This window comes from Amphiprion ocellaris, chromosome 18 (genome assembly GCF_022539595.1).
Source record: "Amphiprion ocellaris isolate individual 3 ecotype Okinawa chromosome 18, ASM2253959v1, whole genome shotgun sequence".
NCBI lineage: Eukaryota > Metazoa > Chordata > Actinopteri > Pomacentridae > Amphiprion > Amphiprion ocellaris.
The window spans coordinates 19,419,488-19,430,791 of NC_072783.1; the positions used below are offsets into that span (position 1 = coordinate 19,419,488).

Below are 11,304 nucleotides of genomic sequence, written 5' to 3' on the forward strand. Positions count from 1 at the left end.
AAAACCAGACTCCGCACACTACTCAGCGCCAGACCGTCGTACAACCTCAGTCAATTTTGACTAATGCTCAGTCTTACTCGTCTCTTACTCCGACCACCTGTCAGCCATGCCAGCTGGATTCCTCCATGCACCCTTTCTGGAATACAGTCAAGCTGCCTGTATCCCTCTACTTCCCCCCTCTTGGAACACACACTAAGCCGTCTGGATTCCAAACCCTCACCGGTCACGACGCCCACTCTTCAGCACCTGCCCATCCCAACGGCGACCACGCCACACGCCACCCCCAGCCTGCCATGTTTTGTTCCCTGTTCACCGGTTCAGTCTGTGCGGTTGAGTTCCTTGCCCGATTGCTGAGTTTAGGTAGTGTTTAGCGCTGTTTAGTGCTTGTAGCTTTAGCGACTAATAGTTTGTGCAGCTTGCTCATAGTCGCTAGTTCTGTTTAGCCGATCAGTGGCCTCTGTTACCCTTTTTGGATCCTGCTTAATGTTTTGCTCTCCTGGCCAGAAGTTACTTGGTTCGGGTTGGTTTACTGTTTAGTTTGATTTCCTATATAAACCCTGGTGTAGTTTTCCGCCAGCCCAGTAGGGGCTCTGTTTAGCCTCACCTGCTGTCATGGAAACACAAATTCTGAATCAGCCAGTAACAGCTGTTCACCCTTACTGTGAGCAACACGGTCTCTATAATAACCACCACCACATTATATTAAACAGTTAAAGAAACATTTAGGAAGTTTTGAAGGGCATGATTATTCAAATTCTGATTAGTGTCGAAACTTGACAAATTTTTGTTAGCATTCATTTTGGTCCACTGGATGATCCTAACATTTAGTGACGTATCAGTACAGATGTCTGATGATCACAGGCTCAGTATAGCTCTGCTAACAGCAGGAGTTGTGGCAAATTGATATGCAAATCAGGATGGCAGCGGTAGTTCAGCTCAGGTTAGATTTCTTGGCACTGTTCAAGAGATAAATTTGCTGTAGTTTCCAGGACAGAGTCATATTAGCACAATACACTGAGCAACAGTCCAGATTGCTCTCACCATGTTAATGAAGTGATGCATATTTAACAACTGTCCTGTTTCACAGCACTGTGTATGCATGATATAGCCTCATAAATGTGAATGATCAAGTTGACACTAATTATTTTATAAACAGAGAAGACTACACTTCTGTGTGAAAAATTAAATAAAAAGCTTGTGAAGACTGTTAATCAGGGGAGCCAGTGCCTATAGCCCTAACCCATACTAATCAATCAATTTAGCATCAAATAATAGCATTATGGGTATACTTTACTAAACTGCAAAAGGTATATTCTCAAAAATCTTATCCTTTGTTGAAATAAGGCAATAAAAAAAAAAAGAAAGAAAATTTTAGATTTAACTTTGACTGTTCAAAAGTGGGTTCCTATTGTACTTCACAGTTCCGGCTAAAAGGATTAAAACCCGAAACGTACAATTACATGTTATATGCACATAGCTGTTCATTACTTTTAATACATGTCAATGCAAACAATATGTTCTTCCATAAAGTACACTGGGTGCAAAGTGCTTATCTCACTTCCATCACTATACAGCCTCCATTATATGTGCATTTGAAGCTTCCTGCTTTCTATCCACACTGTGAAGCGTGATCAGAGGGTCCATAGGTTCAGACAAGTAGCTCTTGAAACTGATCACTTTTATCTTTGCACCGTCTTTCTGGGTTTCCTCTGGACACCCACACAGTGCTCACAGTGGGTGGATGTAGCTTAGGTAGTAGAGCAGACTATCCAGCCTGCTCGACTCATAATTGCAGGACTGGTGGGTCAGTCTCTTCCTTTCCATATGCTGAAGCCAAAACACCTAGAAGAAAAAGCATAGTGTATTTAAATTTTAGAAAATGTAATGTTTCTAACTGTTAGACTCACCTTGTCATATCTTCTAACTGTGAGTGCATCAGTTTGTAAGGGAAATAAAATACAGGAGAGACAAAAACATCCTGATATAAGCGCTCGTATGAGAACGTCCAGGAAATAAATCAAAATTAGATTTGCAGTTTTCTTCCCTGTTTTTTCATTTTTGTTTTCATGCTGCCAAATGTGTCTGCTCCATGGGAGCAATCATTCTTCTCCAATTCCTGGCCATTTACTTCTGAAACGATATTAATTTGCAGGAGCATCAGTGCGCTCACTGGGTTGAGGTGAAGCTCATATCGCTGTAGTCTTCGAGAACGGAATTAGATGGCATCTGGTATCTTTCATTCTGTCTGTTCAAAGTGTCCCGAGCTGCAGGTCCTTATTTCCCCTGGCTCGACTCTCACGGGTAGCTCTGCCTCTGTTCCATAGATTTTACTTTGAAGCTGTATTTGCTGCCAGCACTCAGAGTGTGATTGTGTGGAGTTCATGCTTGTCGCCTGTTCTAGTTAAAGAAGCAATTTTTTTTCAAAGCTATCGGGAGGCAGGTGTTGACTATTGGTCGCAAGCAGTTCTTCATGCTCAGAAAGCCTAGCTAGGAAAGTCATTGAAAGACTAAATTGCAGTCTGACAACTTCCAACTCTGCACTAAGTGATGAAAATTCTTATTTCAAACAGATAAAGCTACAGCTGCAGTGGAATTTTGAATAAATGGAAAAAGTGAAAGAGTTTGAAAAAACTTTTTAAATGGAAATTCTGGAAGGGTAGGTTTAATGGCACAAATTACCTGAATTCAGCAATCAAATGAAATTCGGGGGCTGAATGGACCTGAAATGTCTGTGCAGGTAAAGATGAACTGAACTGGAAGCATGAGTTGAGTTAGAAGTTATTTCATTCAGTTAAAAAGAAGGACAAAATGTTGGGGACCACACATAAATCTCTCAAATAAGATCAATTTATTTTAAAAACTTAAATCAAATATGCAGTCATCAGTAAAGTGTGGACATGTGCTGGCATAAGAAGACCAAAAATTAATCAAAGTTCAACTTGGTGTAACCTAGAGACGATACAGACTGTTCTGAATACAAACATGGTTAACTTTGAATAAACTCAACTGGCTATTTGCATTTCTTTTCATCCAAATTCTCTAGTAGTTTCTGCATTTTTAAGTCACTCTTGCAACAAGCATTTACCAGATATTTGCTCCCTTTCCTAAAAGCCTGACATGACATCACTTGTATTAGTGATGGACTACCTTTGGCAGCATGAGGAGCATGCACATGAGAGCGTACGAAATGGAGGAGCAACTGATATCTAGCTGACAGGCACAATACAGTTAATAACCTTACAGTTATTAAACACAGTAACATAATTACTGGCGTCTTAAACTTTGAGGCCCACCTTGGGGGAAATAACCCTGCCAGTCAGCTCAAAGCACTTCACATAATAAAATGAGGACTTAACACTCCTATATTACAACAAGATACCCAACAAATGCAAATGATTCCCTTTCGGCAGCTCTTTTCAGCAGTGAGCAGAAAAAAAAATACTCTTGTAATGGCAGAACCAGGCTCAGGAAGGCCGGCCATCTGCCTCGACCAGTCAGGGTGAGGGTAAAGGGGAGCAAGGAAGAGATGGCTGACAAAGACAGACAAATAAAGCACAAGAGAACAATAAAGACTGGGGACGGAGGTGAAGCCCGTAACTACAGACCAGAAATATGTTGCTACATAGCCAGAGATACCTGCAAGGAGGACAAAGCACAAACTATATGAGGGAGAGGATACAAAGTTATGCCTGAAATAGTGGCATATATATGTGTGGAGGGTGAAAAAGAGGAAAGGAGAAAAGGAGAAGAGCTTGGAGTATCATAGGAAGTTTCCCAGCCATCTGGGCCTATGGCAGCATAACTAAAGGTTGGTTCAGGGTCACATGAGAAAGTCTTAACTATCAGCTTTATCAAGAAAGAAAGTTTGAAGCCTGATCTTAAAATTAATAAGGGTGTCTGCCTCCTGAACCCAAAATGGGAGCTGACTGCACAGCAGAGAAGTCTGATAACTGAAGGATCTGCCAACAATTCTGCTTTTAGAAACTCTGGGGACCCAGAAGTTAGCCTGATTTCTGAGAGCAAAGTGCTCTGTTGAGACAATATGGTACAATAAGATCTTTAAGATAAGATGGGGCTTGGTCATTAAGGGCATTTTTTTAAGAATATGATCTTAAATTCTCTTCTTCGACTAAAAGGGAGCCAATGAAGGAAGGCCAAGATGGGAGAACCTTTCTTGCTAGTTCCTGTCAGAACTCTGGCTGCAGCAGTTTGGATCCACTGGAAATTTTTCTGAGAGTTATTGGGAGATCCTGATGGTAAGGAATTACAGTACTTCATCAAATACATGGATGAGTTTTACAGCATCACTGAGACAAGATGTTCCTCATTTTGACTCACAGGTTAACAGGAAACAGAGAGTTTATCTAGTACTGACAACACTAACTTTATTAAATTAAAAAAAAAAAAAAACACACATCACCATCAGAGCACAGACACAGCTTCCTCTGATTCTTTGACCCCATGCAGTTCTGGATCACAGACCACAGAAACTGTCTGCTCTGGTTCAGCGACATCTGGAGGTTCCATGGATGGAGAACAAATGTTTTTTGTTTGCACTGACACTTTGGGTATTTGCACACTGTCTGGTTTTAAAGCATTTGGCTAAACAAACCTGTTTGCCAGGCCCTTTTCTAAAGAGATGCCAAGTCCTTCAACTCTCAGTTCTGGACATCAAATGTGTCAAATCATTAGACAAAAACATTTTGTGCACAGACAAAAATGGTTTGCACATGCATCCTTCAAACTGAACACATTTCCCTGGGTCTAACCTGGAGGACAGGGCAAGACTGCCTCCTTCACAAAAGTATGTAAAGCTCCTGAATACCTCATATTTCTGACTTGAACTTTGTAGTCACTCCCAAATAGACTTACAAATCCATCAGACATGAATAAAGCACAGCCAGAATCAGTCTCAGAAGTGTCTTTTGGCTTAACTTACATTTGAAATGGAGCCCCCGGTTCTGCTGTTGGATTATGTAAAGATGAAACTAAAACAGCCGACTTCACATGATATATTTTGCTTTTTTCTTTTAGCAAAGCACGTTCTGTTTTCTACTGCCTGTTTAGAAGGCAATAATTACATACATCATTTTTTCCATTACACTGCTGTTCCAACTTTGGGGACAAAGAAATTGCTTTCTGGGATTTGTCCTTATCATACTGCTCACCCAAGACATACTTGTGTTTCAACACACATTAATCGACCAGTTCTGAGGCCTGACAAGGATGTGGCCTTGTATTCATTAATATTTGTAGTGATGTAATCAGGCAAAGACTGTTTAAACTGTTCCAGACCAACAAGAATGCATAAGGCTAAGTGTTCCTATAGCTTTTTTCATATTTTTTTTTGGAACGCCTTTTTTGTGAGGCCACTCTGAGCATTTCTAGCTAAAAAGGGCAATGGCATCATCTGTGTCACTGATTTTAAACAGCTAATTATGTCGGCTAGATTCTGATCTGTAAATGGAAACACTGGTTCTGGTCATATCTGTCTATCCTGAACCCTATCTGTCAGACATAAATGATCACAAAGACAGAAAAATCTATTTGTGGCAGCAGATCAGAAGCAAACTCAATGCACTCGCTGTTAGCTGTGTAGTCAATGATCTGTTAATGTAGCATTAAGTTAGCTACCTAGCAAATGTCAGTCTGCTTCCTTTATATCACTTATTTTAAGTGAACATTGTCAAGGTGGAAATCTTTTGAGGGACAAGTGTAGGTAAGAGAAAAAGGCTGAAAAGGAGGAGAAAAGTGTTTAAGAAGGTGGAGTAGAAAATAAACATAAAAATGTATGCAAACCCAGGACTACTTCAGCCACAAATTTAGGGACATTGAGACTACTCACATTTCAGGGAGTGACCACAGACATAGACTGTAAGCTCTGTGCTTTCTTTCACACCGACAGGTGAAGATGACAACATTGTCCATCTCAATGTGACGCAATGTTCTTGGAAAACCTTGGTCCAGATATTCACGTGGATGTTACTTTGACATGTACCACCCAAGAAATCATGTCTGCAAACCAATGACAGAAGCCTGCTAAAAAAAATGCTCTCCAAAAACTGGTGAGGAACAGCTCAAAGAACACAACAAAGAGCACAAGACATTGACTAAATCTTGAGACTCTCCAGATCCCAATCTGACAAAGCATCTGCAGCATGCCCAGGACGAAAGACAATCCACAGAGGCCCCATCTTGCAACCCACCAAACCTGAAAGGATCCGCTGCTATAATCTCAGTACCAGATATTGCAGAACACCCTCAGAGGTCTCATGTCCAAGTCCTGATAATTCAGAGTTGTTTTGGCTGCATAAGGTGGACCTACACAAAATTGCACAGGTGGATTTAACATTGTGGCTGATCGGTGTATAGTTCAGTATGTAAAGTTATAGTGAATTACACAGCTCCTAAAGCTAGCTGGCTAACAGCCAACCAAGATGGATTGTCCCCATCAGACACTGCAGAACATTTGCCCTCGGCCCTGCAAAATTCTTGTGGTTTCCGTGAAACTTGGCTGGGCTGCAGAGCCTGAAGAAGCATCATCATTGGCTGTTCCTCTGAGATTGAATATTTGAGTGGCTCCTTCTCTGTGGAATACTCGAATACTCGAAAGTCCTGATTCAAGACATACTGAGCAGGACATTTTGTGGGTGAAAATGTATTTCTTTTAAATACATACTCACAATCAAATCTAGTTATTCGTTTAACTTAAGGAGCACTAGTGGCACATGACATTAAACCATTCTTCTTTTTTTAAATGACTTTTAACTTGACCAGTGAGGCAAGTAGATTCCTCTTCCATTTGCCCTACAAGATTCACTTGTCACAGACAAGCAGACAAACATATGTGATGAGCCCTGATAAGTATGTTAAGTTTTGGGTCAGTTAGGAATTCTGTAATAATTCAGTGCTACTAAATGTAGTAGAACAGCCGGTAATAGTATCAGCCGCATTGTATCAGCTGTTTATTTCACCGGTTTTGCGTTTCTCATCTGACCTGATGTCTATATATAATCTAGCCTATTTAGTGGCAGATGAGGACACCTTATTTTAGAATCACTATACTTTTCCCTCTTTGACACATGTCACTGTTTTTGTGAGGCAATCAGTCCTGAGGGTGCTATAAGTGTCAGCTATGTTTGAGCTGACAACTTTCAAATATGTCACTGCAGCACTGCATTCATTTGGATGCTCAAATATCCACTCTGCATAATTATCTTATCGTTAACTGGTGCAAACAGTAGCCTCAGGAAATGTAACATCAGTGTTTCAGCTAAATACATTCATAAACAGTTGAAATTTCACAGTTTATTATTCATGATGCTTGGTGCACACTGTGTACAGCACATTACACAAAATAAAGATGATTTTATATTACTTCCATTTTACATCTTGCATCATACATTTTTGCTTGTTTACTACTTTATTAAACACAACAATCCACTGCTGAAAACAATCATAGGGGAAACAGAGTGTGGTAAGGGAATGGCAATTCAGATGTTTGATCTGAAACTGGACTGTGTGTTTCTTTACTGTCCTTCCTCCCGGGACCTTAAGTCCCACAGAGCTGAGGTCAGCACAAAGGAGTGAGGCCACTGCTGCATCTTGGTGGGGCACAACTTGATGGATGAGGACGGTAGGGGCAGGCTGCCTGTCTGCACAGCCTCACCTTCACAAGCTACTGAGGCGATCGCACCACCCTCTGTGGGGACCCCGAAATGCAACACTACATCCATGATATCTGTCCCAAAAATGCGTTGTCGTGGAGGATTAAAAAAAAAAAAAAAAAAAAAAACGTTGCACACTAATATTTCATTGGACCGCCTTTAGCTCTGAGAACAACACACATTCGCCATCGTATCTTTTCAATAAGCTTCTGCAATGTCACAGCATTTATTTCTTTCCAGAGTTGCATTAATTTTCTACCAAGAGCTTATATAGATGATGGGAGAGTCAGACCACTGTGCAAAGTCTTCTCCAGTACATCCCAAAGATTCTCAATGAGGCTGAAGTGTGGACTCTGTGGAGGAAAATCCATGTGTGAAAATTGTCTCATGCTCCCTGAACCACTCATTCACAATGTGAGCCCCATGAATCCTGGCATTGCCATGCCATCAGGAAAGAAAAACTCCGTAGATGCAATGACCTATTTTAGTAGTTTTAGAAATTGCCTTGGTTCTTTTCTTTTTTTCTCTTTGTATGACGCAGGCCAATAATTTGACTTTTCTGAAATGGATTAACATCCTTTCCACGACCACAGGATATGTCTTTCGACATGGTTGTTTAAGAAATGAGAAGCTACTCACTGCATCAACTAGGGCTAAATAAGTTCTTGCCTGCTGAAACTTACTCATCACTGCAGTAATTATCCAACGGAAGGCTCTGACCTATTTGCTTATGTAACCAAGTTAGGACTGGTGAGGGTCTTCTGGTTTCTTTTAACACGGAACCGACAACGCCACCTAGGGACTTTCACCCTAAGAATGTTAACAATCCTGCCTCTCAACAGAGGGTTTCCCCTACTAAACACAGGTACGTGCACAAATGAATACAGAGGCGTGTATAGAAAAATATAAATACAGTTTTTATTCTGGTACAAAAATATGTTCAGCACACACACACTAATGTTACTATAAATGCAGTTTTTAAAACTGATAGTCACACAGGCCCTACACAGCTATGGAGGGGAGAAACCTGATTACTGAGCCAGAGAACACAGCCACAACAACCTAAAGATAAACACACACATGGGGAGAAACGAAACTAAACTCGAACCAAGCAAACTGATACACAACTAGGCAAAACAACTACAAACTAAAAGAAAGAAACAACAAAATAAACAAGCAAAAAGACAAGGCAACAGAGGCAAAACTGTAATGAAACAAAGAAATGTTTAAAAACAATCGAGCAACAGAACGATAACAATAAGCATAAACAAACATTTTGTTTACCTCGGATGTCCGACCCTACACACGCATGACGCAGCCGATAAGCAGAGACACCGTCAGCAGACTCTGCACTGCAGCCACAGAAGACTGGTCTTAAAAGAAGAAACAATATTAATACAAAATCTAAAGCTTACCAGTGTTTCGCGTGCTGCACAGCACATACCTGTCCAGGAGTGTTCAGGAGTATACTGGAGCTACGTCCGTCAATCAATTTGGACCCCCTGCTACAACGGCCAAACCAATCATTAGTTCCCCCACAGCTGTATGGCATGATGGCTAATCAGCTGGTCACACTTAGTTAAATCCAAGTGCCGACTTTTTTTTTTTTTTTTTGGACAGGCAGTGTATAAGGGACCTGTGGGACAAAGAGTAGGTGAATGAGTTGGAACTCAGGCAGAAGCAGCTGAGAGGGAGTTGAAGAGAAGCCATGAGGCTGTAGAGGAGGACAAATGTTTTTTATACAGCTGATGGAGGAGAGGTGAGACAGGACGATGGCTGCAAGGGAGAAGAATTGTTGGCTGTATTTATACACAGGTGCAGTCCTTTACAAATTGTTGAACAAATGATTTTTTTTTTTTTAAATGTTCCATCTCTTATATTCTTTGTACTCTAATCACTCACAAGTCAGTGTTCCCTCACATTTCAAAGTTCCAAATAAGCAAAACGATTTAATGTTTTTCCCCGAACGTTTTTATTGGATTTTCTGCAGACATGTCCAAGTCAGTATATCACTTACACAGCATGGCAGGGTGTCCGTAGTAGAAAATAGCTAAGAGGGAGAAATAACCGCTTCCCACTGCCCCGTGCTGGTCTTTTCCACAAAAGCAAGGACATGGAGTGGAGTGAGAGGATGAATAAACAGTTCTAGTAAACACAGTTAACTGCAACAAACACCCAGCTAAATGATCAATAAATGAAAATAAGATAATAATAATTAAAGTCAGGTAAAATGGAACAAAGTCAGACTAGAATGAGAACAGGCACGAAAAGGTGATTGTAGAGAAGGAAACATGAGAGTTTCTGTCTGTCTGAGCAGAAAACTCAACTTAAGAAACACCGTCAGCATCAGCAATGACAGTGAAGTCATTGATGAAGACTCACATGGACCTCCAGATCTTATGGAAGGACCTCAAGCATCATTTCAGTGAATATCTCACCTTTTTCAGTTGTACAATTTGTAAAGGTTCTTGTATCTGTGTGTCATGAGTCAGGGGCGAGGCATGGTTTTAATTTAAACAGTGTGACGATCGGCGTTGGTTTGTCTGTCTGTCTCTCTGTTAGCAACATTACTCAAAAGAAGACTAATGGATTGGGATGAAACTTACAGGGAAGGTCAGAAATGTTATAAGGACCAACTGATTAGATTTTGGCAGTGATGCAGCTTACAGTCTGGATCCACACATTTGTTAAAGATTTCTGTATTATTGCGAGATAGCGGCACGGCACCACTGTAACTATGACAACAAGTGAACACTACATCAGCTGCCTGCTGATGATCACATGATTGCGATCATACTACAAATCCACTTTTGTAGACCTACTGGGACCTATCTGTCAGAAATGATACAAGGAACAATTAATTAAATTGTGGGGGTGTTTCCAAGTCCAATCAATTCCTGCCGCCCGCTACATATTTAGGTCACGTGATTCGGGATCCGTACATAACGTATACATGCCTAACACACACCTATGCTCAGTGTAAGGTCAATGCGCTGAGCACAATTACTGATATTTGTTAAATGCCTTACATGCATCGGGAGACACTAGCTGCTACCCAGATGTGCACAGAGAAGCTGTGCTCTCTGAGCGCTTTTCTTGTTTATACTGTGTAAGTGATAGGACTATGGTCAACATTCAATTCTAGAAATGAATCTAGGCGTCCTGACAGGTCTATTTGAGCAAGGAACCTGCCATCTTTGACCCCATGTTGAAAAAACGCATTGTTGGATGGCCTCAATTGTCTCTTTACTGTGTGTGTCATCCAGAAGTCATGCTCCAAATACAGTAGATATTGTTTTTAATAAAGTAAGAGAGTGTACAGCTGTAAAGTCTGAGGAGTTAATCTACATTTTATTTTATTTTTTTTTTTAAACAACAAAAGGGGTATCACTAAATTCAGTACAGGAATGAGCCTTCAGAGCAGATGGGAGCAGAATTTCCATGATGTAAGGGGGTTGTACCAGGAGGAAGATGTATCTAATTAAATGTAGTTAATTAAATTTGACACAGTGACAGCATGTATGACAAACACCCTCTGTAGTAAAACTACAACTCATAGAGGATCAAAGAGAGACATTAATGATTAGACAAACACAGATGGAGAATGAGACCATTCATTTATCACACTTTTAAGACA

General features: G+C 40.7%; 1 long non-coding RNA gene across 1 annotated transcript; it reads right to left on the minus strand.

Moving 5' to 3' along the window:
* Positions 1-1,456: 1,456 nt before the first annotated feature.
* Positions 1,457-9,672, minus strand: LOC118470498 (uncharacterized). The gene is made up of 3 exons (XR_004847590.2): positions 9,112-9,672; positions 8,952-9,040; positions 1,457-1,842 (listed from the first exon to the last, which is right to left on the minus strand). It is a non-coding gene; the product is annotated as an uncharacterized LOC118470498 (long non-coding RNA).
* Positions 9,673-11,304: the final 1,632 nt, after the last annotated feature.